The 13,111-nt window shown below is 40.1% G+C and overlaps 1 protein-coding gene across 3 annotated transcripts in view; it reads left to right on the forward strand.

Annotated features, from left to right (window-relative positions):
- Positions 1-2,001: 2,001 nt before the first annotated feature.
- IL15 (interleukin 15) overlaps positions 2,002-13,111 on the forward strand; it is a 160,444-nt gene continuing 149,334 nt past the window's right edge. For all 3 annotated transcript variants that reach the window (XM_069105426.1, XM_069105427.1, XM_069105425.1), the window contains exon 1: positions 2,002-2,281. The gene's annotated coding sequence lies outside the window, so the exon portion shown is untranslated. The remainder of the gene's footprint in view (positions 2,282-13,111) is intronic.

The following is a 13,111-nucleotide window of genomic DNA, read 5'->3' on the forward strand; positions in this document are numbered from 1 at the left end:
TGAGGCCAGATTTGAACATGGGTCCTCCTGACTCCAGGGCTGGTGCTGTGCCACCTAGCCACCCCTACTTTAGGTTACTCTTAAAATAATAAACATTTTTAAAAATCTGAATTGTCAAAATAAATTGTTCCTTAACTCCTCTAAATGCCAATGGAGATTCACTTTCTAGTGTTGGGGGTCACTGATTTAGAGGGTAGGTGTATTTCCTTAGGGATTTGCTAGTCTAACCTTCTTATTTTAAAGATCAGGAGACTGAGGGAGCCTGAAGAGGTTATGGTCACACAAGTTATCAGGGGCAGAGTCAGGATAACAACTGCTTGTTGTAAGTACTTTTGTAACTTCCTGACTGTAATCTTCAGTTAGTCCTGCTAATAAGCTTTGGGTGGGTTTTCAGACACATTCAGGTCTCCAGAAGTGGTGCCTTACTTGCTCTGAGCCTTTCTTAGCCAGTTCCAGACAATCCTCATTGCAGTAAATGTCTTTTGACAGCACAATGCTCATATGTTGGTTTTAAAGTAATTATTTAGTTGCTCATCTTCAGAGTTTGCAATTTTTGATATCTGATCAAATGAACTGTATTCAATAAAAATGTAAGTTGATTCAGGAAACTTTTTTTTTGCCCTAATACTGAGTTTATTGTGACTATTTGGGTTACAAACCTTTTACTGTTCTGTAGTCCCTAACCACAACTAGGTGCAGGAGGCAGCTTTTTCTCTTATTAGGAAAATCAATTGGAACTAAACATTTGGCCATACAAATAAAAAGGGAAAGAACATACCGAGGCCTGAAATGGGCACACCCAGCTTCTTGCTCTTCTCATTTCTTTTTTACAGCTAGCTTCTTCTGGTCCCAAGGCAATTCGATTCAATTTATTTCAAGGAGGTTGTTTTTTGTTTTTGTTTTTGAAATTAAGGGCCTCTTGCGGCAAGTTTAGCGTAGAAGGTGCTGTCCTTGGCAACCAGAAAACAGAGAGGAAAAACTGAATGAAGCAGGCTCGGTACTCTAAGCTTACATTTGAACGTGAAAGCTAAAGTGGATGGACCCCGAGTGCTGGACACATAATAAATTACAACTAGCGTTTATAGAGCATTTTCAAGTTTACTTGCAAAGAACTTTATAGATGTTGCCTCGTTTTCGTTTCCTGTCATCCCTGTGATGCAGGTGCTATCATTGTCCCTATTTTATAGAAAGGGAAACCTAGTCTAGAGAGGTTAAGTGATTTGGTCAACGTCAACAGGCTGGGAGATCTTCGAGGGAGGATTTGAATTCAGATCTTTGTCTCAGGGTCCAACATTCAGTCCACCTGGCTGCCCCACATTCACCTGGAGCGTTCATCAGGTTAATTACATTAGTTCAAGAAACACTTATTCAACGCCCACTATGTGCCAGGTACTGTGCTTTCAAAACACTGCCCACAACTTGAAATGGTTCTATTTTCTAGAGTGGTAAACTGATGCTCACAAAGTTTCGGTGATTCCTTGTGGTTCACGACTCCCGCAAGGCTGAGGACAACACAGCCTGACTATATTCAGATGTGTCTGCCTCCCCTGTTTGCCCCAATAAAATCACGCTACCCAAATACCTCTAAGCTGAGGCATCCCCGACACTTTGAATACTTCCAAGCCATTCTCCGCTGCAATAATTGTTTTTTGACACCCTGCCTTGCTCCAGGGCCAGTGCGTGAGCTCCTAAATGGTCAAACTCTCGCTTCCAGGCATTGGTGCCCGTTGGCTGTGGGCACCTGTCAGACAGGTGGCTCCTCCACCCATATCCCCTCCCCCGCCCTATGCAGTTGTCCCAACAGCTGTGGTCTGAGTTGCAGACAACTTGAGAATTCCTTGCCCCAAATCCATTTGCCTAAACTCGGAATTCTGGGTTTGACCAGAAGCCTGGGGAGGCTTAGTCGCACCTGGGAAACTTGCACTCTAAGGAGGCCGCTCCCATTCCGCTCCCCACTCCCACCGCTCCAACGGGCTCAAGCCACCCCGCCCCCCCCCCCCCTCCCGGACTGGGGCCAGCTCTCGGAGTCCAGGCTCTAGAAGCCAGCTGCGGCTCTTAAAGATTTTCTTCTTTCACTTTTCTTTTAGCATCAGAGTCGGTTATTTCTCTAGGCTCTTGGGGAACCTGACCCTGGAAGTCGGAGGGCGGGCTTCAGTGCAGAGTCGTGCAATGCTTTCTCTGGGAGTGACCCTGGCTCTCACGTTTGTCTGCTTCAGCCCCGGCTCCTGCCCGCGATCTCACTGCACCCCAGAACCTGCTTGCAAGTCGAGACCCTATGGAGGTAAGACTTTGCGAGTCCTTGGCTTGGAATGGGGGAGAGGGGTGGGCATTGCTTAAACAATTTGAATGTTAGTACCTTCGGTCATTCTCGCCTTTGGGCATCCGCCAGCCCCCTGACCCCTGCTCCTCTCCAGAAGATTGCCATGGCCGTGCCCCATGCGGCTTTTTACATTTTCGTCTTTTATCCCGGAAGCACCCTAGCTAGGCTCCTGGACCCCCGGGCTCTTTACTTATTCTCCTGAGGTTTCTATGATTTCGAGCTAGCAGATGACCTTAGAGATCCAACAACTCCTGTGATTTCACAGAAGAGAAAGCCGAGACTTGCCCGAGGTAATCCAGCTGGGAAGTAGCAGGGGCAGCGAGAAACTGCGCTCTAGGGGTTTGGCTGAGAAGTTAGGCAGGTGGAGGGGGAAGATGGGGAGGGGAGCGTCGCAGAGCACGCTGGCAAAGACGGGAACTTGCTGGTTTTCTGAGAACAGTGACGCTAAGAACTATTGAAAGTGTGGAATCACAGTTTTCTTTCTCTTCTTCCTCCTCCTTCTCCGTGTGTGTGTGTGTATGTGTGTGTGGGTTTGAGGGGCGCATGATTGTCTTATTCTCCAACTGCCCCCTTACTGTCTTGATCAGATAAACCCTTGAGAAGAGCCCTTTGCAGGACAGAGCCATGACCTGGAGCTCTTTCCCTCCTCTTCTACCCCTTCTGGCTTCCAAGTCTCAGCTAAAAGGCCTCCACCCCCACACACCTTCTGGCAGAAGCCTTTCCCAGTCCTCAGGCCTTTCCCCTGCCATTATCTCCCAACTTCTGCATATGTACATAGCTGTTTGTTTGTATGTATGTCGTCCGTCCCCTCCGCCCACCCTCTCCTTCTCTCCTTCAGAGCAGGGACTGTCTTATCTTTCTTTGTATCGCAGTGCCTGGCACATAGTGAGCTTTTAAAAGAAATGCTAGTTGACTGACTCCCCTATTCCTTGCTCACCTGTATCTCGGGCAAGTTTGTAGATCACAAATGAAGACGTCATTGGGAAGTGCCCAGAACTCTTTGGGAAGAAATGCTGACGTCGTGTGTTTTGACAGAACCTTTCTTCTAAAAGTTTGTTCACATCTTTATCTGTATTCTGGCAATACTTTTCTTAAAAAAAAAAAATTTCATTTTTAATTTGTAGAATAAAACAAGCATTTCCATGACATAGTTATAATAAAAACAAATAATTGTACATGAACCTGCAAATCTGCTGTATACAATTTGCTATTCTTTTAAAATAGACAACAAAGTTAAAATTTTTCCCCCTTTTTTCTCTACCCCCCCCCATGGCCACCATTAGACACAAGTATATGTGTGTGTGTGTAAATTTATTCTGTAGTGCTTCTATTTATCAGTTCTTTCTCTAGAGGCAGATAGTGTCTTTCTTCATATGTCCTTTATGGTTAATTTGGGTATTTATAATAGTCAAAATGACTTATTTGCTCAAAGTCGCTTTTAAAACAATATTACTGTTACTGTATGTATATATTCTCTGGGTTCTGCTCATTTTCCTCTTCTTTACTTCATGCAAGTCTTTCCATATTTTTCTGAGATCATTGAGCTCATCATGTCTTACAGCATAGTAGTATTTCATCACAATTATATATATACCACAACTTGTTCAGCCTTCCCCAATTGACAGCATTCCTGCAGTTTCCATTTCTTTGCCATCACAAAGAGAGCTGCTATAAACATTTTAGAGCATATAGGTTAATTTCTTTTTCCCTAATCATCTTTGGATATAGCTCTAGTCCTGGTATTGCTGAGTCAGAGGATATAGGCACTTTACTAACTCCAGGTGTAATTCCAGATTGCTCTCCAAAATGGTTGGATCAGCTCACAATTCAAGTAACAATGAAGTAGTGCCCCAGCTTCTCCACATTCCCTTCAACACTGGTTGCTTTCCCCTTCAATCATTTTAGCCAATCTGATAAATATAAAATGGTATCTCAAGGTTGTTTTAATTTGAATTTCTCTAATCAATAATGATTTAGAGCATTTTTTCATATGGCTACAAATTGTTTTTATTTATATCCTTTGACTATCAATTGGAGAATGACAAGGTTCTTTATGTATTTGAGATATGAGAGCTTTTCTCAGAAACTGTTTATAAATCTTCCCCACCCCAATTTTCTGCTTTCCTTCAGATCTTGGCTACCTTTGTTTTATTTATACAAAATGTTTTTAATTTAATGTAGCTGAAATTATCCATTTTATACCTAACTTCACACTTTATATCTTGTTGATAAATTGTTTACCTATCCTTAAGTCTGATAAGTAATAAGTTCCATGTTTTAATTTTCTTGTAATTTCTCTCTTTATATCTAGGTCATCCATTTTGATCTTATCTTGGTAAATGGTAGGAGATATTGTTCTGTGACAGGAGTGGGGAAACTGTGGCCTTCCAGGTCTTTGGGTATGGCCTTTTGACTGAGTTCAAGTTTTACAGGACAAATCCTTTTATTAAGGGGATTTGTTCTGTGAAGTTTGGATTCAATCAAAGGGATGTACTTGAGGACCTAGAAGAATACATGTGGCCTCAAGGCCACAGGTTCTCCACCCCTGATCAATGCCCAGTTTCTGCCATACTGCTTTCCAGTTTTCCCAACAATTTTTACTAAAGAATGAATTCTTATCCCTAAATCTTAAGTCTTTACACTTATCAAATACAAGGTTATTATATTTATTTAGTGTTGTAAATCTTATATCTATTCTGTTTTCCCCAATCATCTTTGGATATAGACCTAATAGTATTATTGCTGGGTCAAACAGTATAGACACTTTAATAACTCTGGGCATAATTCCAAATTGCTCTCCAAAATGGTTGGATCAGTTCACAGTTCCACCAACAATGAATTTTTCCACATCTCCTCCAACACTGGTTACTTTCAATCATTTTAGCCGATCTGATAGGTGTAAAATGATAACTCGTGGTTGTTTCAATTTGCATTTCTTTAGTCAATAATAATTTAGAGTATTTTGATAGTCATATAGTATATGTCAGAGGCAGGTCTTCCTGACTTTGGGGTCAGCTCTTTCTCCGATATACTTTATCCACTGCCTTGGAAGCAGGTAGGTGACCCAGTGGATAGGGTTGACCCTAGAGTCAGGAGGCCCTCAGTTTATTACTTAAGCTGTCTTGACCTCAGTTTCCTCATCTGTAAAATGGAAATAATAGTAACATTCTCCTCACAGTATCGTTCTGGTTTTTACATTTTAATTTAGACTCAAGGGCCAGAACACAAATACAGAATAGAAAAAAGGAAAAAAGAAACAAAAACACATCATAAACTTAAATATTGGAACTTGAGTATAAAGAAAAAAAACATGTCGTGTGCGTAGCAGAACATGAAAGGATTCAAAATATGTAACAATAAATTTTCATTTCAAGAAAGCCTGTATGATAAATAATACACATTGTGTTGAGAATTGTCCATCTTTTCTTTACTTCCTTGTGATTTTTCTTTTGTTCTCTGCTGTGCACTTTTTTACTTTGTTTTTCTTTTCCTCTTCCCACCCCCTCCCAGAAGGCTATAATAAAGTTTAGATATGTTTTTTATAGCTATAGATATATACATACATGTATACATATATACATGCATATGTAGACACATGCTTTCACAAACATACTCTACTCCTGATCTTTGTTTTTATGTTTGTGCCTATCTCTTGTTTCCTCACAGTTTTGTAGAAATCAAATAAGCCATATAAATGATGACTATTATTATTAATATTATAATATCCCATTCTGCTTCTCAGGATTATTCCTGTTACAATTGGAAGTTTATATACCTTAGATGGAAATGATAATAATTATCATTATAATTAATAATCATCATATAATTAATAATCATATAGCACATTTATATAGCACTTAGCATGCTTTATGTGTCTCATTTGATTCCTATAACAAGCTTGGGAAGTAGCTAATTATCTCATTTTATAGATGAAGAAACTAAGGCAAACAGAGGTTAGATAACTTGCCCAGTGTTACACAGCTGGAAAGTGTCTGAAGCTGGATTTGAACTTGGTTCTTCCAGATCCCAGGTTTAGCACTTTGCCAATTTGTCACTTCCATGCCTCCTGACACAAACTCATCCAATTAGGGGATGGAACAAGCATTTATTGTGCATCTACTTTGTGACAGACATTGTGCAAAGGATTTTACAAATATTATCTCATTTTCTACAATTACAACAAATCCAGAGTGCTTTTCCCTATATCATGCTGTCTCTCCTAAGGGACCTTAGAAATCACTTAGTCTTGCTTCTTCATTTTACTGATACGGAAACTGCAGCCTGAAAGGCGTTTTGCCTCAAGGTCACAGGATTCCTAACCCCAGGTCTTCTGACTGTACATCCAAAGCTTCTGACTGTAAATCCCGAGTTCTTTCTACCATTCTAGACTTGGGGAGACTTGTGAGAGTTACTTAGCAACTCTGTTGATGAGATTGTTTGAAAGGGTATTCCCTTCCTTTGTTAATTACAAAATAAAAGTCCATTTTGTTGGGTGTGACTCCCTCCTTCCTCCTGTGGGTGTCTTCTATCTTGCTAAGCAGAAGGTGAAGGAAGGGAAACTTTTAATTCAGAAATGATATACCTGTAGAAGTTATAAATGTCCAAAGGCTGTGAAGTGAGACTGGAAGGGAAGGAGGTATACTAGGAGGTATTGATTCACCGGAAGGTAGGAACAGGAGGGGAAAAAGCAACAGTACCTCCAGAAAACAAGTGAATCTCAGGAGGCAAAATCCTTTCTTCATGAATTCTGGTCTTCAGATCTTAATCTTAGTCTGATTTCTCAACTCAAACTAAGCTCCCTTTAGTATTCTAACACAAAAAGTCATGCAGGGAAGAATTTTTTCATTGTAGAGTCTTGAGAATTTTTGGAGGTGCTGGATTGGGTGAGAGGTCTCTTTCTGTTCTAAGATCTTTCTAGAGGTAGACACTTGCTCTCCGTTCTATCTGAGTAGAGAGAAGGTGGAATTGATATGGAATAAGCAATCTCTTTTAGAGGTTGGCACTCACTTTTTGGACATATTAGATACTTAACTACTTGTCTCTGTCTCCATTAAATGGAGATAATATCATGGCCATCTTGTTTCCCTCTCCATTAAATGAAATGAATAAATACCACAGTTCTACAGTTTACTGCCTGTGAAACCTTGGCTAACTCTCTCAAACTCTTTGGGTCTTGGCTTCCTCATCTGTAAAACTGGGGATGACTTCTAAGGTCCTGTCTAACTGCTAAGCTATGATGCTATGTGCTATATTGATCACTTTTGAAAAGCGGACAAAAAATATTACTGCTTTTTTTAAAAAGTCTTTATTTTTCTTTTACATGGATTGTTGCTTAGTCATTTTTCAGTCATGTTCAATTCTCTGTGACACCATTTGGGATTTTCTTGACAGAAATACTGGAGTGCTTTGCCATTTCCTTCTCCAGCTCATTTTATTTTTTGATTTTTAAAATTAAAAAAAATTTTTCCCAGCTCATTTTACAGATGATGAACCAAGGAAAACAGGGTTAAGTGACTTGTCACACAGCTAGTAAGTGTCCAAGGCCAGATTTGAACTCATGAAGATGAATCTTCTTGACTCCACGCCTGGCACTCTATTCACTTTTCTACCTGTCTTTTAAAAATGTTAATACATGAAATATATTATTAGTTGTATACTAATAATAATGATTGGTTTGGACCTGTGATTGGGTCCATGGGGTGTAGAACTATGCTCTACCTTTGCTAGACCAGTTAAGTAACTTGTCCGTGGTCATATAGCTCATATACATGAAAGGTTACACTTGAATCCATTACCTTTTGACTCCTGAGATGGCCCTCTGTTTACTTTGCCGAGTTGCTGCCTCTTCATGTAATAATAATAGTGCCCCTTTGAAGTGAAAACAAAAAAACAAAAAACACTAAACAATTGAGCTATGATTTGTTCTGTAAAACTTGGACTCACTTAAAGGGCCTCACTCAAGGACCTATAGGGCCACATATGACCTCCAGGCTGCAAGTTCCCCACTCCTGGTTTAGTGGAAAGCATATAACTGCAAGAGATCTGTCCTCTCTTTAAGTGGAAAGTGGCATGAGAAAGGAGAAAGCCTGTTGTCTATGGAGCCACAGGATGTGGGTTTGAATCTCTTGTACTACTCACTGCCTCATGGCCTTTCTTGGCCTCAGTTTTCTTATCTGTAAAGTGAGGGTGATGGTGGACTAGATGGTCTCTATGATCTCTTCCATATGTAAATCTATGATTTAATCATTTGCCACCACATCTTGTGCTAAATATTTTGATAGCGACTCATGTTTAACCATTAGTAAAACGGGGCCATTTTCCTAGCTTGCCAATTGGATGAAGATGAATTAAAATGAATCTGGAAAACTACTTAAAACTTCTTGGGCTATATGTGTGTACAAAGGGCATGACAAAATAATGTTATCCTGCAGTGGTAAAGCAGGTATTTTCCCATAATTAGCCTGGTCTAACTGTATTCCAGTTTCTTGCCTAGGAACTGAACAGAGTAGGAAGGGTGCCTTGGTAGATGGGTGGAGAGGTAAGAACTGCATCCTGATGTACTTTGACTTCCTGCAAAGATCAGTGACCTGTACACTGGGGCTGTTAGAAAAGACTGCGTGAACTGTATGGCATTAGAGGCTCAGTGCAGCATGATTTTATAGTCATTAGCTTGTGAATGAATCTTTTCTAATTTACTTACTGATGCTTAGGGGCTCTAAATTGTTAATTATGTGCAGTGCTGGCATAAGCAACAAACATGAAATGAATGTATGGATGTATTCTTGTCATCTTATGTCAAGCCTACTTTTTGCCCCATTTTAAAGAAAAAAAATATTGATGGCTTTAGTTTTTATGCCACAATCTTTTTTTTTTTGGATCTATCATCCCTCCCCCAGCCCCCACAAAGGAATTCTAATCCTTCTTTGTAACAAAGAAAACCAATAAAAAATACCTGCTACACAGACAGAGTCTGACAGTGGATATGACTTATTGCCCTATTGGTGCTTGTCTCTTTCTTCCCCAGGAAGGAGTTAAACCTCACCATCTCTTCCCTGGGAACATCACTATCTTTCCTTTATTCAGAATTCAGCTTACTTTTATTGATCTTCTCATTTACACTGTTGTAGTCGTTGTGTGTATTGTTGAGTTGGTTTTTGCCTTACTTCATTCTGCTTGCGTTCTTAGAAACGTTTGTATATTTCTACAAAATCCTCATAGTGATCATTTCTAATCTATTATGCCCTAACAGTTATTTACCGTTACAAAAAGAGTTCCTAGCTATATTTTGGTATTTATTGGACCTTTATTTCTGTCTCTGACTTCCCTTGCGTTATTGGTAGGTAGGAATGATTAAGGCGCCTTATTTGCACAATTCCAAATTGATATGAAGAATAACTGGAGAAATTCATAACTGTATATTGGTTGTCTTCTCTCACTCTGACCACCCTAATTTTTAAAAAGTCAATAAGCATTTATTAAATACCTACTATGTGCCGGGCATACTGTGCTAAGCTTTGGGGACACAAAGAAAGGCAGAACATCAAGGCCAGGGTCACTGGATTGTAGGGTATGTGGAAGGCAAGTCTGAAAAGGCAGGAAGCAGTTAGATTGTGGTGGTGGTTGTTGTTGAGTCTCTTAGGTATGTCTGACTCTTCATGACCCCATGGATCATAGCACATCAAACCCTTCTGTCTTTCAGTCTCTCTCAAATTCTGTCCAAGTTCATGCTCATTGTTTCCATGACACTCTTTACCTCATTTTAATGAAGGATATGAAGTATCTAATCCTTATCAGGACCATTATAGCTATCTTATATGATCCTTATAGAATAGGAAAGGGTAGGGAGTGGAGTAAGGAGTCAGGTTTTTGATAGAGTAGAAAGAATCCTTAAAACTTATTCTTTTTTTTTTTTTTTTGGAGGGGGAAAGGCAAGGCAATTGGGGTTAAGTGATTTGCCCAAGGTCACACAGCTGGTTAATTGTCAAGTGTCTGACCAGATTTGGACTCAGGTCCTCCTGACTTCAGTGCCAATGCTCTATTCACTGTGCCAGCCAGATGCTTCAAGATGTATTCTTTTTTTTTTTTTGGTCTTTTTTTTCAGAGGGGGAAGGCAGGGCAGTTGGAGTTAAGTGACTTGCTCAAGGTCACACAGCTAGTTAAGTGTCAAGTGTCTGAGGCCAGATTTGAGCTCAGGTCCTCCTGACTTCAGTGCCAATGCTCTATTCACTGTGCCACCCAGCTGCCTCAAGGCTTATTCTTAAAGCACAGATCTGACCATGTCATTTTATCCCTACTCCTGTTCAAGTTGCTGCAGTGGTTCCCTATATTAATTCCAGAATCAACTATAAACTGCCCTCTTAGGTATAATGTCCTTTACAGTCCGTCCCCTCCTCACCTTTTATTTCTTCCTACACTTGCTAGCCTCCATGTATGTTAGAAAGAAAGTCAGAAAGATCTGTATTCAAATCCCAACTCAGATGGTTACTGGGCCTCTCTGGGGCAGTTAATGATTACTGCCTCAGAGGGAGACATCTCACATACTCTACCTTATCCCCTGACTCCATGCCTTTTTGCTGACCGTCCTTCATGCTCGGGATGCTCTCTGTCCTTATCTTACCTCTTGACTTTCCCACTTTCTGCAGGAGACCTTGCCAGCCCCTTCCCCAGGTTACCTCCCACAGACACTGTGTTTCTCTTCTTTGTATGTGGGTGTTTACAGTTTCTCTCTGACATTAGGATGTAAGATTCCTGAGGGCCAAAACCTTCTTTGTATCCTTAGCACCTAGTGCCCGGCACATAGAGTTTAATACGTATTTATCGATTGACTAAATGGCAGGATGCTCTCTCAGAGCATCATAATGTAGCTTGGAACTCTACTGTTCTCTCTACAGTTCCCTCAGAATGTACAAGGCTGGTGCCCCTTTTTTGGTGGGGCTTTCCTGGATGATAAGGATAGAAGATTTTAGGGGATGAAGGAAGAAATTGATGGCCAACCCCATGTTTCTTTACAGGTCAATTATAGCGGACAGATCTCTTCAATATGTGATTTTGCTTTGTTTGAATGTGTCTTTTGAAATACTGTGGGTAATTTTGAGCTGTTTTTGAATATGTGCTTAACCACAAAGTATTCAAGGAATCTCCATATGAGGGGTCTGAGGTGTGCTCAGTGCCTATATATTTTTTTATTGACACATTTATACATACATACATACATGCATATACATATATATATGTATATACATACATATTTCTGGCTTCTACTGTTTTTCATATTAAAAAATACATAAAGAATATGTAGACCTGGGTTTAAGAATTGGTTCAAAAACATACCAGCTATGCGACCCTGGGTAAGTCACTCAACTTCTTAGAGCACCGGGCCGCTCTCTAACACTCTTAGGAATGAGCTACTTACTGCTTTGGTAGAGCACATTTCCACACCAGGAAATGCATATTCCCAATATTATCCCCTTTCCAGTCATTTCCAAGGTTTTCTGGACCACTTCATTGCTCACTGGTTTATATTACATCCACATTCCTGATGACCCTCCATACCTAGCCTTAGTGTATACATGTCCTGATAGGATCAAGCAACCACATTCTAATAATAGTGGGCAATTCTATAGCACCTTGAGGTTTGCAAAATACTTTATACATATAATTTCATTAAAAACAAGCCTGTGAGGCAATTGCTAGTGTTATCTGCATTTTCCAGATGATAGAACTGCCCCAGAGAGGGTCAGGTGATACCTCTGGTTACATAGCCATTGATTATCCAAGTTGGGACAGCATTCTGACCACTATGCCATGCAGCTGAAAGATTCAAGAACAAAGTAGTTTGGGAGGGGATTATTTTATCCATTTTCTGATCCTATAACTGATCTATGGGACCTTAAATGAATACTCACTGATTATTTATATGACTGTTTTATAGCCTAGGGGATTAATATAGCTTTTGTGTCATCTGTCCCCTACCCCCTTCAAAAAAAAGAGAGATGAGTTAGTTCATTTAAAACAGAACACTTTGGCATCTGGATTTTTATTTTGTAGTGATATCGCTATTTAATTGTTTTTTCTCCAACTGGTAAAGCAGTTTCCTTTGAAGAAAAGATTCTTTGAACTTTGCCACCATGCTTAGCTGCCTTCTTCCTCTGTGCCTGGACCTCTTCTCCCACTGGAGAGTGCCTCTTGGACTGCCCATTTTGAGGAGGGGCCATAATCAGCCATGCTTTGCTCCCCAGATTTGGCCACTGTGCTTCAGCTGGTCTTTCCTGTACCTTTTATGAGATGTCTTCCTTAGAAAGTAAATTCCTTGAGGGCAGGGATTTTTGCTTTTGTCTGGACTTGTAGAAAGTACTTAATAATTGCTTGTTGACTTGACTTTGAAGGAGGAGGAAGTGATCAAGGGGTAATTTAAACAAGCTAAACAGAGAGCCTTGGAAGTAAAGGGAATATTTATTTTTCAGCAACAAGCCTCTTGCCATCCCTTAGCTCTGCCTTTGCTCCAATGTGTCAGTTTCCTATGTTAGGGAATTTGTAAGAATTCTCATCCCCCCATCTGTAAGTAGAACAGAAATCAAGATATGAAAGGATCGATCTTTAGGATATAGTGGTAATTATATTAACATCTGCAAGTATAGAGATGTTAAAATGAAGTGATTTTTTTTCTTCCTGCCACCAATGTTTCTTACCTTGTCATAGACAAGGGCTTCTTTTGGGTGACGGGCCTCTTCAGCAGTATGGCAAAACCTATAGATTCCTTCTTGGAATGTTTTTTAATGAATAAAATACATG

The sequence above is a fragment of the Petaurus breviceps genome, unplaced genomic scaffold (assembly GCF_028583685.1).
Source record: "Petaurus breviceps papuanus isolate PSGF00001 unplaced genomic scaffold, PetGlider_PUasm1.0 76, whole genome shotgun sequence".
Classification (NCBI taxonomy): Eukaryota; Metazoa; Chordata; class Mammalia; order Diprotodontia; family Petauridae; genus Petaurus; species Petaurus breviceps.